The sequence below is a fragment of the Anastrepha ludens genome, chromosome 4, assembly GCF_028408465.1.
Source record: "Anastrepha ludens isolate Willacy chromosome 4, idAnaLude1.1, whole genome shotgun sequence".
NCBI classification, from domain to species: domain Eukaryota; kingdom Metazoa; phylum Arthropoda; class Insecta; order Diptera; family Tephritidae; genus Anastrepha; species Anastrepha ludens.
The window spans coordinates 18800757-18820655 of NC_071500.1; positions in this window are offsets into that span (position 1 = coordinate 18800757).

Consider the following 19899-nt stretch of genomic DNA (forward strand, 5'->3'; position numbering starts at 1 on the left):
AGGACAGTTAATTTCCCTCTGCAGAACAGGTGCAGTTAGCCAGCAATGTAAGTGAGGTTTTGAGCTAGAAAGGGTGAGCAGCGGTCAAGTGGGTTTTTACTTTCATTCATTATATGTTTTTTTTATATTTTTTTTTGTAGTGAAATTGCGAAGCATGGAAGAAATCTATTTTGTGCTTGCTTTTGTCAATTTCTCACTCTGAATTGGAGTTTTTCAACAAAAATCTTATATTTTACTAAATAAAAAATGAGTAATATTATATTAAGTTTCTGTTGAAAATTTTCAAATAATTAAGGGGAAAAGGGGAATCAGGGAATACCGTTTTTTTCTGTTGTTTCTCTCTATAAGATCCATGCATTTATGCTTGCTAAATCTAAAATGTTTAAAAATAGTTGATCTTCTCGACCTGATTTTACGCTATATTTCTTTGCCATTTGGTCGGCAATGTCTACGCCAAATTTATTTTTTTATTGTAATATATAAAATTCAACTGTTTCAGGTAAGAGCTTCTTACTTTTCTGAGCTCTTTAAATTGTAAGAACACACCCAATCGATTTATTTTGTTGTACTATTTTATGAGTTATCATTGCAAAAGTCGTTGCCATAAAAAAATTTAACATGAAGTAGGAATTTTACAATAGAATTTCAAAACCAGTAATTTTTACTGGTGTGGTAATTCTAGTGTTAATTAGAATTTCTCGGAAGATTTTTGGTATTCAGTTTTGTAGCCTAATAAGAATAATAAAAAACAAGTTTGTAGTTGTTAAAATGCCGGTGGACTTTTTATAAATTTTTTCATTGACAGTGTTGTGCATATTTTCCATTATGAAAAAAAATTGGTGCTGCAAGAAAAAAAAAACAAATCTTTGCAAAAATAATAAAACACAAATCCCAAAAATTTCAAACAAAAAATATTTTTCAAAAATTTATATAACATTTTTTTTAAACATTCTTTTTTTTCTAAAAACTTTAAACTTTTTTATATTATTTTTTTGAAGTCAAACTTCTTAGGCGTCGATGGACGAGCGAGAATGGAGAGTAAAATTTCAAGGCCATGCAACGTTTTGGGCATTTTCGTTCCGGGAGAGAAAAAAAAGATGTAACGTAAAGGAAAAGGAGAGAGAGAGCTATACCTTATATATGTATATCTTAGACACACTTTAGGCTATTTTTCCTGAGTTTTTCCTTGTGGTTGTTAATTTCTTGTGAGAAATAACACTGCCTACTTTTTGGCGCTTGTTTGTTGGTGCCTACTGTTTGGGGCGTTTTTTGGTCCCAATTTTTTTGGGCTGTTTTTTTGGTGCCTACTATATGCGTACTATAAAGTGCTACCCATTCCGGCGTCGGATTTATTAGTATTGTCTTGCGGTAATTTGTGCTGTTGCTGCGATACTGGAATCGCTGCGTTTGTGCGGGTAATAAACGCTCGGAGTAGTGCGCGTTGTTGCCACGGTTTGTGCCCGGCGTTTACCTATACCGGTCGACACTTCTCCGTTTTTTGTAAATTTTGTCTATTTGTATTCTCTGCAAATGTTGTGAATTTATTTAGATACATATTTTCTCTCTCTCTCTCTCACTCTCTCTCACTCTCTCTCTCATTCTCTCTCAGGTCTCTCCCTCTTTCTTTGTCTGCCTGGAAAGTTTCACTTCTGTTATGTGTACTTTATTTCTTTCTTTTAATTTAATTTTTTTTTTAATTGTTTTTATTTAATATTTTTTATTTAAAAAAAGAAATTTTCTTGATTTTTAATATTTTTTTAATATTGTTTTTATTAATTTTGTAGTAATTTTTAATATATTTTTAATTTGTAATATTTTGTTTTTTTGTTATTTGTAATATTTGTTTTTAAAATTTTTTTTTTATATATTTTTTTTTTATATATTATATATATTTTTTTTTTTTTTTTTCAGTTTTTATTGTTTTTATTTTTTCGCAAACATTTGCTTTTAAATATTAAGCACCGAAGATATTTCACTTCAAAAAACTTCATAACAAAATTTTCAAATTCCCCAAAGTTTTCAAAATGTTCTCAATTTATTTATCTTTCTGTGAAATGTCCAAAATACTTGGATCACTTGACAAGTACTCGCTCTATTCCAATCTTCAGTTAGAAGTTCAAAAGGGGATATTAGAATATAATTTGTGGTCTCTTCCGAGCTACTTTCTCTCTGATAAAATTTTACTGACTTTTAGATATGGTAATAAAGCTGATTGCTAAGCAGTCAAATCGCTGCCCAAGTTCTAGGTTTAGTTACGACTAACTCGAAATGCATACGAGAAGGTGGAAAAAGTTTGGACTTCAACAGTAAAGTACCGTGCTATACTGAATTCTGGGGCATAGCGTAGTTCTCGAACAGGAGTGGGATAAGGTATGGGCGAAAAAAATACTTTGAAGTTGTGACTAAAGCTGGTTTCGTTCTTAAGTTGCTTTGAATTTGCCGTATGTACACCCAAGTCGTGTGAAAAGCTAGAAAGCGGCTTGCCTTGTCACGAGTAGCTTATTAATTTTATTTTGGAAACACTGTTGGAAACAACAAATCTACAGAGAACTCACTATGGGAATACAAAAAACTCACTACGGGAATCACTTTTTCTATGGGAATCACTTTTTCTACGGGAATATTAATGGGCGCCGAATCATTAATTATTGGACGTCACTTTCAATGTTCTGCAGAATTTTCTTTAAAAGCCTTCGAGAGGAGAACCTGACAGCGTCCATTCAACGGCGTTCTTTTGTATTGCATGTTTCAGATTTCCAGACTACTTCTTTGAGGACTTTCGCAACACTCCGACATGGGATAAAGTTCGTCTATTGCTTCAGATATCACTGTGAACCTTTGTGTCCTCGAATTGTTTTTCAAATTAGTGATAAAATTGGAGAAACTCAAAAATGTTAATTTTACCCATAGAGAGCTTCAAAGATGTGCTTGGTGAATGAATTGATAAGCAAAAATCGCGATTTGTTGCATATTTGCCGGCGGGGAGGGATTAAGCCGAATGCTCTTAAGCGACCAGCCTTTTATGTGTTTATGTAGCAGACACGTGCCAGAAACTACGAACTTTACTTTTTAAGTGTGAAATGATGTCGAAAATCGGGGTCGAAAGTATATCTTAAATTTTTATGGATTTTTATTTTTACCTGTTGCTAAATTACATACATATCTCTTATGTATGAAAATATACGTATTAGGGTGAACGAATAGTGTATGGAAATTTTTGTTTATTTTATTTTGTAATGGCATAACAATGAAAAGATGTATTTATAAAACTTAATAAAAGATTCCAAAGTCTTATCTTCTTCTAGTTCGTTCGATAAAAAATGCCATATATGTAAATCAAAGTTGAATACTTTATACAAAATTTATAAAAATTCGAAAAATGTTCATCAAATTACAAACTTTCTGATCAGAATTTTGGAAAAAAGTCGGGCACGCAGTTTTAGAGCCCATCAAATTCTAGTACAATATAATAAAGTGCAAGTATGAAGTGGCTCAAAATTCTGGTTGATTTTTAATAATATTTTCCCCTGTCGGTATTGCGCATTTTCCAATATAAAACTTGTAAGAAATTTATTTCTGGTTAAAAAATTATATATATTTTCTTGAATTTTTCGTCGAATTTTAAAAAGCTGGTACGCAGTTTTAAGCTTTTATGAATATAACATTTTTTATAGCATAAACTATATTTTTATGAAAAATTAATTTAAAAAAAAACCTAGAAAGGTAGTCAAAATTGGTTAAAATATCGTGTATTTTCTGTCTTGTCCGTGGGTATGATTGATTTTGTTCGCTTTTTGAAAAAATTATGAGTGGAAAATACGATTTTACAGCCTTATTTATAGGCTAAAAAGTTAACTTTATGCAGGTTAGGTTAGGTACATCCGGCTGATCTTAATAGATGTTCCATAGACCACAAGTGTCCGTAGTGTTATCAATGTTATTGGGATCGTGCTAAATATACATAGTCAGCTGCTCTGCCGGCCATTTTGTTCTGATCTGGGCAGTGCACAAATTTCACTCCACCCTAATTCTCATTCTTCCTATAAAACAGCAAAGTAACAAACCATTGAAATACCAACTTTTTCTGAATAATTTCGCGTGAAATGCCACCTACACAACCATATGTTTGTTCGCGTAATGCATAACACGTACACACACATACAGGTACATATGTACATATATCGAAATCAGCCATTGATTCATTCTAAACGCCTACGAAAACACATGGAATTGAACTGGAAGTAATAAAGCAGCAAAGTAAGAGGATCGATTTACATACATATGCACATATACGAGTATGTACATATAAAAACAAATACCACAGCATAACACCTAAAAAGAGCAATAAATTATCAGATATCTACAGACTTGTTTTAGGCTAAAATTTGTTATTGTAGTCGCTTACACCCGTTAGTGTGAAAAATTTACGCTTATCTCGTCATAGCTGTTGATTACGCCAATAGGACGTAGTGCCACGGCGGCTAAGTATACAGTCATCCTCGATTCGTAGCCATTAAAGTGGCAACAACAAAAATGCATTGCCAATGCTCAGTACAAATGGGGAATGCGAAGGGAATACAATAATAAAAATTCATTTTGTTTATTTTCATCAAAGACGAAAAACATGAGCTATACGAATACGAGTATTCTAGGAAACATTTGTGGCAAAAATCTTTGGATGCAGCCTGTTGCTGTGTTTTGTACAAAAATGGGTAATACAATATTAAACAAGAGGAGCAACAAAAAATTGCGAAATAACTCACGTATATGTGTTTGTGGGTGTAAATATTCGGGGAACAAGGCAGAAAAATTTGCACAAAAAAATTTCCATTTTATGGGAAGTCGTGAAAAACAGCCAAAACTGGGGCCAAAACAAGCCTAGCAATAATAACAGAAATAACTATAAAATATGGCAGCCACCGAAATGATACACATACCACATACATATGTGAGGGAAGCAGATGAAGGGATGGGTGGCGGTGGGGTTTGTAGCCCCATTGAGCTTTTAATCAAAATTCCCAAACAATAAAGCTGGGTTGTTATTGTAGTGGAAGCCTAGGGTGGTGGTGTGTGTTCAACTTTATCGATACACGCAGGCTGGAAATGTGTTGAAATAAAACAGCTACAGAAAATTGAACTTTGGCGAACCAAGTAATAACAATAAACACAATGATAATCGTACATTCTGTGCAAGAAGTATACGGAATTTCACTTTTGACATAGGCATGCAAATTTTATATTGTTTTTTTGTGTCACTACGCCGAAATGTTTTCAAGTGAATCGAATTTGTTGACATTTGCTAACTAATTATGCAGGGCGGGGCGAAAGGTTCTTCACAGACGAAACTAAGCTGTAAAAGCAAAATAAACAAAAAACACAATGTGCCATAAAAAACATGCAGTGGGAGAGTAACTACATATGAATCATTACCAGTGCAAAAATGTATTCTAAAATTCATAAATTTTCGTATCCGTCAACTCTGACTTCGGTAAAATGAACTTTTTTTCTTGAAGCCAATTAGAAGTAGTTATGCTACGATGCTCCAATTTATAGAGCTTTAAGTAAACTGAATTCCTTCCTAAATTCTTTGGGATTTGATTTATTTGCTTCTAAGTCTGAATTTATTATATTCTTAAATGAATTTTACAGTTAATGTGAATTAAATACATTCAGTCTGTGAAAATACATTTAGCACTAAATTTATTTATTCATCTGTTAAATTAATTCTTCTCACAGAATTGCACTTAATAAATAAGTAAAAACAACAACAAATAAATAAAAATGTAATAATTAAATAAATATAAAAAAAAAATAAATACAGGGAAAAATACATACCACAAAAGAAACTAAATAAATAAATAATATTATAGTTAAATAAATAAAAAAAAAAAATTTAAAAAAATTATAAATACAAAAATCAAAAACTAATATAAATAAACAAATAGATAAATGAAAAAAATAAATAAATGACAAAAAAATAAAAAAATAATTTAAAAAAAATAAATAAATAAAAAACAAGGAAAAATACATACTACAAAAGAAAATAAATAAATAAAAACAGGGATTAAATAATATTATAGTTAAATAAATAATAAAAAAAAATTAAAAAAAAATTATAAATACAAAAAACAAAAACTAAATTTTTCACCTCGGATCATTTATTGGATATACACCTCGATCATCAAACCGATACTCTTCTACGGTGTGGTTGTATGGTGGACAGCACTCGAAAAACGATGCAGAGTAGCCACAATTGATCGAGTCCAAAGAACAGCCTGCCTCCTGATAACAGGATGCTTAAGTACAACACCTACTAAGGCTCTAAATACGTTGCTTCACTTGTTCCCTATCGATCTGGCTGGCAAAGCGATTGCAGCGAAAGCAGCGACACGCATGAATGCTATATCGAAATGGAATAAGTATCTTGGCCATTCAGCCATACTGAACAGGAACACTGTTATCTCTCCCGACATAGACTATCATGTAAGTCTTCCATCACCACCCTTGCTATTCTCCTGTTCACTCCCAACTAGGGAAGAATGGAAGACAAATCTAACCGAAATCGATGGCCCGCTGATTATATATACAGATGGTTCAAAACAAGACGGCAAAGTGGGATTTGGAATCTTTTCCAAATCCCCTCACATCAATCTATCATTTAGATTACCCGACTACTGTAGCGTATTCCAAGCGGAAGTATGCGCTATCTGGTATGCTGCGAAAACTCTCTTAGAAAATAGAATATCACTAGAGGATATCCGCTTTTTCACCGACAGTCAAGCGGCCGTTCGAGCACTCAGCTCCTCTTATACCCACTCAGATGTGGTTCGATCCTGTCTCTTATCTCTTAACGAGATAAGTGTTCAGAATTCTGTCCAAGTTATCTGGATACCGGGTCACAGTGGATTCGAAGGTAACTGCAAAGCTGATGAGCTCGCAAGAGCTGAAGCTGCGCAATCATATGTTAGTGACTTACCCACAATCCACATTCCGCTCTCAACATGTAAAATGCTCATCGATCGAGAATTTCACAGCATTGCTGATCGGAGGTGGCGAGTGGAAACTACTTGCGTTACGACCAGACAATCCTGGCCATCCTACAATCTGAAACAGACAAAAACCCTTATAAGTCTTTCGAAACACGAACTAAGGCATATAACATCTCTTATCACCGGCCACTGCCTTTTGGGCACTCACGCACGTCGGCTCGGGGTTCCTCAAAACGACCTGTGCAGATACTGCGAGGACGAAGATGAGGAAGTATCGAGCAGACATTTGCTGTGCAGTTGTCCCGGTCTAGCCAGAAGTCGACTCGCTCTTCTAGGCTCTCCAACAATTGACAACCTTTCAGTGCTCTCGGACCTGAAAATCGAATCTCTCATCAAATTTTCGAAACGAATTAATATCTTTGCCCAAAATCTACAATAAAAATCTCGGTTAGGTGGGGAAATCATTTAAAATAATGAGCTCTAGGGCAACACAACGGACCCAACTTGCGGTCTATGTGGCACTCCGATGCGGGGTCACCCTTAAACCAACCAACCAACCAAATTAACAAATAAATAAATGAAAAAAAAATTAAATGAAAAAAATAAATAAATGAAAAAAATATTGTAAATAAATAAAAAAAAAAAAATAAAAAAAATAATTAAAAAAAAAAAAAATTAAAAATACATAAATAAAACAAAAAAAGTATAAAACTTGAAAAAAAATATAAAACAAAAAAACAAAAAAAAAAAAAAATAAAGAAATAAGACAAAAAATACGTCAAGCAGAAAAATAAAAAAATAAATCCAAAAACCAAAAACAAACCAAATAAATAAAAAACAGAATTAAATAACTAAATAAATAAATCCAAAAACCAAAAACCAAATTAGAATGGATAAATAGGAAAAAAAATAATTAAAACAATAAACAGATAATGACAGAAAAAAATATTAAAAATAAATACAAAAAAATAAATAAATAAAGAAATAAATCCAAAAAAGCAGGAAAAATACATAAATAGAACATAAAAAAATGAATAAATCAAAAAAAAATATATATAACACATAGAAGAAAAAATCAATACTGAATAATAGTAAGTAAATACAAAAAATAAAACATAAAAATAAATAAATAAATAAAACTTAACGAAAAAATATAAAAAAACTTAATACAAAAAACAAATAAATAAATAAAGAAATAACAAAAATAAAATAATAAAGGCAAAAAATAAATAATGAAATTTTAAAATTTTAAATACATAGATAGAAAAAAAAGAAAGAAAAAAACAAAAGAATTAAAAAAAGTAAATAAAAAGCACATAAATAAATAAATACAGAAAAGAACTAAATAAAACAAAGTCTTCCAGGATGCTGTTCATATCCCACGATACACAACTATTAGGCGCTGAATTATTGGTTATAAGTAAATAACTGTTATTAAATTATATAAATTTATATTTAATTTTTTTCTTTCGTATAATTCAGAGCCCTCAAATTAAAATAATTATGATTGCAATAAAAATTTACGAAATTAAAATACAATACTTACCCTTGTATTTCATCCAGGATGTATACATAATTATAATTTTACTACTTTACTGGTCCCAAACTAACTAAACAACGTCCAACAATAAAACGAACGGCATTTTTCTTGAGTTCTTCTTCATGTGAAACTTCACACATTTTAAATAAAGTAAATATTAATTTTAAAAACAATGCCGCACACTTTTACTCACTATTTGTGCAGTTGATTTTCCGCTTTATCTTCAATTCGTTCCCTGAGTTGCGCATGGAAAGAAATATAAGTGACCTGCACAGGACAGACGCAATCTAATGAAGGGGGGGCAATATACCCTTAGCACGTATTTTACTATCCACAAATAGTGCAACGGTGGCGATTGATCGCAGAACACCCCAAATTCTATTTACGAAAAGGCAATCGCTACTGCCACACTAAAAGAAACTTACTTCTTTGAGAACGATATAATAAATTTTGATATCCTGGGCACTTATTACTCAGAATGATTATATGTACATACAGATTTATTAAATGATGTACATTTCAAATTTAGAAATTTAAAAATTCTTCCATACTTCCTCTTTCGTCTGCATACTTTTGCAGCACATCATATATTTTTAAAATGGTTTCAGATCTTATTGCTTTTGTTGCACCATATCGTTCGCTCTTACTGCACGAGTGGCTAGCGAAAAACAAAAAGGAAAAAATAAGCCAAAAATTGTGTAAACAAATCACACCGGCATAGAGGGAAAAAATTGTTTACTACTGAGTACAAAGGCATAGAGCTGGGAAAAGCAGCGAAAATATTAACGGCGAGCTGGGAAACAACAACAAATAAGGAAAGAGAAAGAAGAAAAACTAACTGACCGCGTAAACATTTTCGAAATAAGCGAATCAATAGAGGCACAGTTCTTTGAAAAGTATGCAGTATAACTTTTTTTTTGTTTTAGTTTTTTCATATGCGTTGTGGTAGCGCACTACGGTCAAGTGGCCTTTTGAAACCAAGCCAAGCCTCTAATCTCCACTCCCCGTGGAACTACTGCCAAGTATTCGCGTCATGGAGGTGGGAAGGCGATTACCCTCCGCTGTTGGGTCTCACTTTTTCCAGACGCCTTTCATAGTTAAATCGCATGGCGCATTCCACATTTTCTTTGAGCCCGGGTATTTCGTACGAATGTTACCGGTGAGGTAGGTTCTTCATAGGCTGTGTGAAGTTTTTTTCTTGGAGAACGGAAGCGCGAGCATAGTGGTTGAAGCTTTGTAGATATGCCTTGTAGCAGTTATTTCCACTCCAAAAGTGGGTTAGATAAAAGTCTACTATTTCGTGAGGCCTATTAGCCCAAACTTTAGATTGGGAATGCGGTTTTTAAGTAATCCCACTTTGTCTGCTCCTCATCGATGAAGTATTCTCTTATGTAGTGGGTTAAAATGTACTACAAAAATATTAACCATACAATTTGTATATGCCTCTTATTACACCAAAGCTCAATATTCCATTTAAATGAAAGAAATAAGTCAAGACCGAAATTGATCTTTACGCGCTCCATTGCTTGTCTCTTTGTATACTGCAGCTGTCTTGTTCACAAGTCTCAAATATGATTGACATACAACGCTTCTTTCTTCTTCTTCTTCGTCCTCGCTATGGCCACTTAGTAGGGGTCGGCTCTCCTCGTACGCAATGTACAGGTTATTCGGCTCTGGGTTGTCCGCTCGTTGACATATCCTTTTTTAATAGAGCTTAGCCAGTATTTAAAGGGTCGGCCACGTCCCATTGATGATACCGGCTCTGTTACCAATTTCTTTGTTGCATGCTGTTCCGGTCTTTTCATAATACGCCGTACCAGTGCAAGCGATTTTCCCTCAATTTCATTGACATACAACACCATTTGCAAAATTATAAATCTTTCGATAAAGTGATTAATTTTGCGCCACCTTGAAAAATTGAAGCTTCATCCTTTATTGATCCAACTCTTATTTGTAGTGGATGCTTTCCATTTCAATTCAACCGGGCTATTCGGGTCATGTTCTTCGATTTCGATGTAACTTAAATATGTTGCTCTCTGGTCGAAATAATGAGACACGTATTTTTTTGTTCGCCCGAAAAAAATTTTTTTCAAGAGTTATCGGCAATTTTGTTTTTCGCCTCAAACTCGATTTTTTTTAATTATATAAGAAAAAAATTTTTTTAAATGCCCATAACTTAGTCAAAAATGAACCGATTTTAATAATTCTGGGTTCAAAATGATCGTAATTACTTACACAAGCGACTTCATGTAGAAACAATTGCAAAAAAGTAGTTGAAAATTTTTTATTTAGCAAAAAAGAAAAAAAATTTAAATTTTTTCAAAATTCAATATTTCAAAAAATAAAAATGTATTTTTTTTTTTTTATAACTTTTTCCAAATCAAAAAAGCATCTCAAACTTTAATTGAGCTGCATGCCTAGTAGCTAAAATGAGTTGTTTTTGAGTAATGAATTTTTGAGTAAACACCCTGTTTCGCACTTTTTGTTTTTTGCAAAATAAAAAATTTTCAACTACTTTTTTGCAACTATTTCTACATGAAATCACTCGTGTAAGTAATGACGATCATTTTGAACCCAAAATTATTAAAATCGGTTCATTTTTGACTAAGTTATGGGCATTTAAAAAAACTTTTTTCTTATATATATTAATTAAAAAAAATCGAGTTTGAGGCGAAAAACAAAATTGCCGATAACTCTTGAAAAAAATTTTTTTCGGGCGAACAAAAAAATACGTGTCTCATTATTTCGACCAGAGAGCAACATATTTAAGTTACATCGAAATCGAAGAACATGACCCGAATAGCCCGGTTGAATTGAAATGGAAAGCATCAGTGTGCGTTTTCATGTTTTTCCACAAATGGAGGGACTTACAATTTTATGCTGCCTCCAAACGGCGGAAGAATTTTTATGACCAGCTTTTTCAGCTCAGAAACACGCTTGGAGGTTTGCCATTGCTTGCCCAAGGGCGACTGCTGTTAGAAAAAACTTTCTATCAATTGGCGCTTTATGTCCGCAAATTCGAACCCCGAGCACTAGTATATCAACCCATTCGGCCGCAACGAAATTAGTCCTTAGACATTTTCTATTTGATTTATGATAATTCTCGGCATTCACCTGTGTACTTTTAATATTAATTGTCATCTAATCACATCTTTCTCCTTCTACATTCCATTTGAGTATTCTTGTCTTTTTCAATTTCAAGACTTTGTCCATTGTCACAGTTACCTAATTTCGATTGTTTTATTTTGCGCCTCCTACGCGTTTATTTTAATTGAAATCGTTTTTCAGCATACGTGATTTTAAATAGTTTCAATATTTGTAATGCGAGTATTCGCATTTCTTTAGGTGTAATAATTGAAATTGTAACAAAAACTGTGTCAAACAATTCATTAGCAAAAGATCTTTAAAAAGAAAAAAAACCAAAAAAAAAAAATTAAAAAAATAAAAATCAAAAAGAAAAACACCATTAGCTGTAGCAGCTGTAGAGTGCTGATAGCGTCTAATGCCATCAACATTAACATCAACACCAGCATCCACATCAGCAACACCATCATCAGTGGCCGCAGCATCGTCATGTAGTATTAACATCATTATTATTTCACCGACTATGACTCTGCGGCTCGTAAACGTCACAGCATTTTTGCAGATACGCGTACGAGTAGTTGGAAGCGGCTCATATCGCATCAACAAAAATATGAAAATGTCAACGAAAAATGCGAATAATTTCGATTTTCTTGGCAATTTCTCTTCAGATTGTTTCGTTTTTTTTTGGTTTCAGCTCACGCGTTCACTTATTAATTACTATTTTTATTAGAATTAAACATTTTGCAACCGTTTACTCATTACCAATTGCTTATTTATGGCCACTATAGTGAGCGTTGACTATTTTTTTCTTTGCCACAAATGCTATTTGATTTTTGTTGCAATTTTGTTTACACGCAAATATTTGTAGTTGCCAAAATTGTGCGTTCGAAAATGACCATGGCTAGACACACTGAGCAGTCGTCGACCGGACGACCAGCGAACTAGCGTGGCAAGCGATCGGATTGTGTGTGACGATGCATTTTAGAACCCTGTAGTGCAAGCGACTAGTAACGAATTGGTTACTTTCGAGTAACGACGAGAGAATGAGTACACCATTTCCAATAGTACTTCGGAAACCGTTATTTGTACTATTATAAATCAAATATATATATATATTATATATATATAACTCTTACCCCCTTTTTGCGTGTTTAGCCGAGCTCCTCCTCCTATTTGTGGTGTGCGTCTTGATGTTGTTCCCCAAATGGTGGGACCTACAGTTTCAATCCGACTTTGAATGGCAGATATTTTTTATGAGGAGCTTCTTCATGGCAGAAATACACTCGGAGGTTTGTCATTGCCTGCCGAGTGGCGACCGGACCGTTATTAGAAAAAAACTTTTTCTTCATTTTGGTCTTTCACCGAGATTCGAACCTACGTTCTCTCTGAAATTCCGAATGGTAGGTACTAACTCATTCGGCTACGGCAATCGCCAAAAAATAGAAAATCCGAATAGAATTGCGAATATTGAAATGTACTTCAGAGGGCACAACAACGATCTACCCTAAAAGATAGCAAATGGAATTCAAAATCTTTCAAAATACATTTTTCTGTTTTTTGAGTATATCAAACGGATTTTGAACTATAAAATTTAATATCTATTTATTTATTAAGCCAATGAATATAAAGATTCTTATAGGCAAAAGGACATATTTTAAGGTTTATAGGCATTAAAAAGAAGGAAGTGCAATTAAAGTACATATTTATGCTAAATACTCAAGATTTTCAATAGGCGGTCTGTTGAAAATGAAAAATCTATCTAAACAAATTTAGAGATTTTACTAAACTGAATTAAGACTTTAGAATAGGAGCACTTCGAGCATAAAGAGATTTTGAGATACCAACATAGAAAAACTCGAAACTACGAAGAACTCTGTTCGGAATATTAAAGCAAATCCTCTCAAGTCGGTCAGTAACAGTACGGATCAAATCAAAATTGAAAGAGAAAGATACGATTATTCTTCCGTTCTGCTATGATTTTAAGTTAATAACTAAATCGCGTTTCACAGGTAGGAATAGGATCCGAAAAGTGTAAATTACGCAACGCGAAATGTAAGAATACTTTCTGGATTCGTTCAATTTGCAGCATGGCGCGGAGACCAAATGAAGGGTGCATACTCAAGTTTGGAACGTACAAACGCCGTATACAGAAGCTTCAGCGCCGGGTCGGAGAAATCGAAGCTATGACGCCTAATAAAAGTGAGAATGGCGTAAGATTTGGAAATAGTAAAATTTATATGACTAAAAAAAGTAAGTTGCGAATCAAATATTACATCCAAGTCTTTAATTTAACTTACACTTCAGTTATTTTGGAGTATACATTTGAAGGAAATTTCTGAAATACTGTTGACTGTTCTGAAGTACTACTAGGTGGCGCAAAATTAATCATCCAATTTAGTTTTTGAATACTTTTTTCACTATATAAAAAAAATGTTTTTGAATGATGGAAATTTTAATTTCTATTTTTACCTTTACTCCTTTACTTCTCTATTTGTACATATACAGCAGTTGTCCAGATCATACGTGTCAAATATGATCGATGTACGCCAAAAATTAGAAATCTTGCGCCTCATTTTCTGAAGCACAGTTGCCTATACTGACTTTCAATACGTCCAGTTAATCCAGTTGAAAAAGGTATACTGCTGAAATTTTTACGACGCTTTTTTTGTCTTAAAAGCCCAGAATTTTCGAGTGCTCGACTATACAAATTATTTCCAGTATTCTCCTACTCTTTCTATTTACGTAATTTCGCACTACTTCCAGTGTACCACCAATTCACTGTTTGCGACTTGACTCGGCAAATAGCATAAATCACTCTGTACGTCAAATGGAAGGTCAATGGTGGAGTAAAGGGAATGAATCACTTTGCAGAACGATGGCATCGGGCGAGTTCATATATCACAACCCCTAAAGCGTTTGAACCATGAAAGTCAAAATTGTTTTTGGGTAGTCCAACTAAATTTTCCAAGTTGTGATCAAGGTTGTTTCGAAAAATTAGAAATAACGTTTAAAACATTAATCTGAGCTAAATATAATGTGCGCGACTATGAAATAAAATTCCGGGAGCGATTTTTTTGTAAAACATTTTAATCAATTATTTACACTCATTTTGACTCTTCAATTGACAAGTTCTGCTTACGTTAAAAAGAGTGAGTGGTCTGAGTAGTCGAAGTAGTTTTGTCTGAGTTTCTGGGTGACTTCGTTTGCAGATTTATTTATTAAATGTCAAGTAGTTAAAATAGTCAAATATACTTTCAATGAGCTTTATTGGAGCCATAAATGTGGAAAAAGTGTGGCTGGGATTCGCACATCTAACAAAATGTAACAATTTTTTTTGTTAAATTTTTGGCTTTCTTAGACACAAATATTCTTGAATTTTCATCAGAACAACCAACTCAGTATTTCCAAACTTTTGGACGTCTCCTTCCTTTTCCCTCATTTTATGAACAATTTTTTCTCTCCCGAAGTGGAATTTGTTCATCTACTCGCTGTTGCAGTCCATTTATCAACTGTCTTCGAAATTCCGTAACGGATATTTGTTTTTCGGTTATTGCTTGGAGGAGGAACAGAGAACTGATTGCTTAAAATATTACATTATCGCATACTTAAAGCGCGACCGCTTTCTGCCGGCCGAGGGAAAAGGTCAGAAATATCGGCGCCGCGCTAAACGTGTTAAGAGGAGCAGCCATCTGCTTGACAAATGAAAAGATAAACAAAAGCGCAACTTGGTGCATACGGGAAGGAATTTAAGCGGGAGTCGCTTAAAAAAGCACCTGTTGGAAATGGAGTTAGATGGTTAAAAGTTCTACTAATCTGTTACTTGAATAATTTCGCTACGGCTCTGCTCTCACATAAAACTTCATACGATTATTGGAAATCTCCAAAAAATTAATACCTATGATTGATATTTTTTATTTTCTCCTTCAAAATTACTTGGAAAAAGTCTGCTTTTTTGAGGTTTAAAATTTTCATTCAAATTCCTCTTTTCGGTTTCATTTCAGCTGGTGAGAAACTAGTCACTATCCGTTCGTTTAGACACGATATTAGGCCGAAAGAAATGTGTGCGAGTGTATGTATGTAAGAAAGTGTGTATTTAACAATTTTTTTTTTTCATATACACGTAGTTTATATGTATATTTTCTAATTTTTGGACTCAAATGCGTAAGTGAATGTGCGAAGCGTTCATTTTTAGCTTTTAGTGGTGCGTAGAATTTCATATTTGCTGCTGATATACCACGCGAGTTCATTGCATTCGCGAAAATGACATTTCAATGTGAAACTTGTTTTTATGTGCATACGTCGTGTGTATGTATATGTATGTATGTATGCTGTCATAATGTCAATGTGCATAATTCGGCCGAAATACTTAACACTGCACGACCATTACTTTTCTACTTTTGAATTAAGTTTGGCGAAATGTTGGCTTTCTTTCTGCCATTAGTTGAGTTTTTTGTTTTGAAGTGTGTTGCTACACACATACATATTTATGCATTCTAAAGTACTTATCTACATTCGCTTCAGCAGCAGTTTTTGTTTTTAGGCGTTGAGCTTTCAAAAATCGAGTTTTGTAATTTTTAAGGTTTTCGTGCATATTTAAAGGTCTCAAGTGGGAAAATATCTAAATATTGCTATTTTGGATTTTGGCGCAGCCTCTATTAGTCCGAAAAGTTCTGCATAGAAAATTTTAAATGCGTCTTTCTCGCCCTTTGAGAAAGTTTTCGTCGAAAGAAAAACCTTTCCAAACTAAAAACAATTTTTATTGCAGTTTTTATTTATCTATCTTATGGTTACGCTGAAAAATATACCAAAATACTTAGTCTTATTACTAAGCCTAAGGTCAATAAGGTTGCTAGTGGCATCCACTCAGAAGCCTACGGCTACCTGACTGCTGCAGCGTCTTTCAAGCTGAGCTAATAGCTTTAAAATACTACGTTGTGGGTCAGAAATCGTCTGGGTCAGGAACCGATCACTATCAACTCTGTGAGTAAAGCTACCATAAAATATGTGCAGTGCAATAATACTTCCTTGATACAGATGAATTCCTGGAAATTGCATCGTAGATGAGCTGGCTAGCAGGGGAACTGATCTTAAATCAGTGAATTTTACCCAATATGTGGACAACTCTTGTCCTCAAGCAAGCTTTGCATCAGGATAGTCTACATCACGCAAACCAACAGTAGATTAACCATAGAACCCTCTTGCGTGTTAAATAGACAAGTTTGGCCTAGAAGGATTGAGCACAGCATTCGGCCCGTCATCAATCTAGCCGGCTTTCCATTAGTACGGTGGTTGTTACAGAGTCCGGCACTCGAAGTGGGACCAATGAAAAAGGCCATCAATTTAGTTTGGAAAATTACTTTTATTCAATTCAAAGTAAAAAATGTGTGAGAATAATACAAAATTAAGAATCAATTTAATTTTACTCGATATGATCACCTTTTGTCTTGACTATGGTCTTGAGATGGCCCAGAAATGAATCACAAGCTGCCCGAATGCGACTTGCAGGTATTTTGGCCCACTCGCGGACAATGGCTTGCTTTCAGCGTCTCGAAACTGGTGAATCTTTTAGCTCGGTCCTTGCTCTCTAAAATGGCCCAAAGAGAATCAGCTATCGGATTCGCGTCTGGTGAATTTGAGAGCCATTGTATGGTTCACTCGAGCTTTGGAGGACAGTGCCGAGTCCTGTTGAAACGTACATGGCCTGTCACCGAAATGTTTGTCTGCCTACGGTTTCAAAACAACCTCCAGAATACTTTCACGCATTTACTTTAACGCCAAGTCGATGAAAACGATTGGAGAGTGCCCATCCGCGGTTACAGCGGCCCTAACCATTACCTGTGGCGGGTCCGGCCTCCTGGTGGTCAATCGATAACTCAAATGAAGGGTTGGTCAAATAAACCCTATCGTTTTGGGAGTTTACGAATTGCTCAATTTGAAAAATTTTCTCGTTAGAAAACAAAAAATATTCGAAAATTGATTGCTTTCGGTCAAGCGCAGCAACTCCTTCGCTCTCTCAAGTCTGACTTGTTGCTGCATTGGTGTGAAATCATGCACCTTTTGGTTCTTGTAAGGCTTGACCTTGAGATAATTTTTCAGTATGCGGCGGATGCTACGTTCAGATATTTTCAGTTCTTTCGCCATTCGATTGGAACTTCGTCGAGGATTTCGCTCAAGTCGAAGCTAACCACTTAGCGTGACGTTGCAGTGTTTTGATGACCACCTCCATGACGTTTTGCGATGCTACCAGTTTCATTGTAACGAGTAATGGTGCGATAAACAAAAATTTTATTTACTTTAAGGTGCTCGAGCTCACAAGCCATCGCTGGTAGTGATTTTCCAGCCAAATATAATGCAAAACCACCATTGCGTTCGAAATCCATTACTGATTTTCTTTTTTCGCGTTTGCTCTCGGCCAAATGCTACCACACGCTTGTAAAGAATACTCTGGACTGTCATTTAGCCAACTAACAGATAGTTGATGCCCGTACATCACTTCGAGGGCCGGAACCTGTATGATTACCGGCACATGGGAATCGAATGAAATGACTTCCGAATGAGAAGGAGGTGAGGATCGTTAAAGTCCCAACCTTTCACCTAAACCGATTCAATGCAATTGAATAAGAATTATTTTAGAATCATGACAGGAGTTCTAACAGAACATTGAAGAATGAATCATCATCTAACAAAACTGAGAATATACTTCAATGGAATTTGTAGACTCTGCAGGGTTGGAAAATGAAACCTCCAAACATATGCTGGCATCGTGCCCAACACTGATAAGCGGCATAAATACCTCGGCAAAAATATTTTAACAGAGACGGAAATACACTCAATAGAATAGGACAAATACTAAAATTTATTGTCTCAGAGAAAAACACTTTCAGGTCGCAATGCTAGATCTTCTCATAATAATAATAATCTCTGCTTCTTCTTAATTGGCGCGGTAACCACTTACGTGATTTTGGCCGAGTTTAACAAAAGCGCGCCAGTCGTTTCTTTCTCGTGCTAACCGGGGCCAGTTGGACACACCAAGTTGCCAACGTGCAAAGGTCCATCGGATGTTGTCATCGTCCAAGCTTCTGCGCCATACGTTAGGACGGGCATGATGAGAGCCTTGTAGAGTGTTAGTTTTGTTCGTCGAGAGAGGACTTAGAAGACTAAATAATCAGCAACTAAAAATAATATTTTAAATAGTTTTGAATGATTTCAGATATGGGTTTTTCCATATTATCTCGGAATTTCATATAAAATGAGAACTGTAAACTTTGAGGTTATGTACACGGAAGAAAAAGGAGCCTGAGCTCCTTCTCCTATTTGTGTCGTGCATCTTGATGTTGTTCCACAAATGGAGGGGCCTACAGTTTTAAGCCGACTCCGAACGGCAGATATTTTTATGAGGAGCTTTTTCATGGCAGAAATACACTCGAAGGTTTGCCATGGCCTGCCGAGGGGCGACTGCTATTAGAAAAAACTTTAAATATTAAAAAAAATAAAGAATTTGTAATACAAATATTTGATAAAATATGTGCCTTCTAATTTTTCATAACCCATACTAAATACTATGAGCCTCCAGGGCGGTTAAACGTTTTTATACATTTTGTTGCATGTGTAATCAGTACCTTCGTATTTGAGATTTCCTACAACCCTACAATTGAATAGGTGCTCCATCTCTCCCTAGCAAGTTTTAAACAAACCAAATTTTTTGAATCCTCGTTAAAATTTTTATTTGAAAAAATCATTCTGTCGTTTTTATGTCGTCGTTAATGTCTATGCCTCGTCGTTTTAAATTTCATCTCATTAATGCCCTTGTCGCCATCATATATGGTTGTATGTGTATATGACTGTATGCATTGTTTTTACTTGTGCGCTTGCCTATTTAATTGTGAAATTTTCTCAATTTCATACGCGCAGATGTGTCAAATATATTACATATTGTATTATATTATGCAAGTAAAGGGTCTTTCAAAAGACGCGCCTAGATGTTGGTTTAAAATAAAGCATGTAAGAGTTTAGCTTTCATTATTCTTATTCAAAATACGGCTTTTAAGAATTTTATGTGAAAAATGACATCATTTAAATGTGCACCGTGAGCACTTCTATAGGTAAAATCCACGAAACAGTCGAGTCATGAATGCTGGAAATTGTTGAGTACGTCGAGCTATCGATGTTTTAGGTTGTTTAGTGACACGTTTTCTTGCCCAGGTTAGGTCTGTAATTCCTGTTTCTATACTCGACAAAACAAGTTTCTTGAAATTTGTTCACCAACCTTTGAATTGTCGACTCATT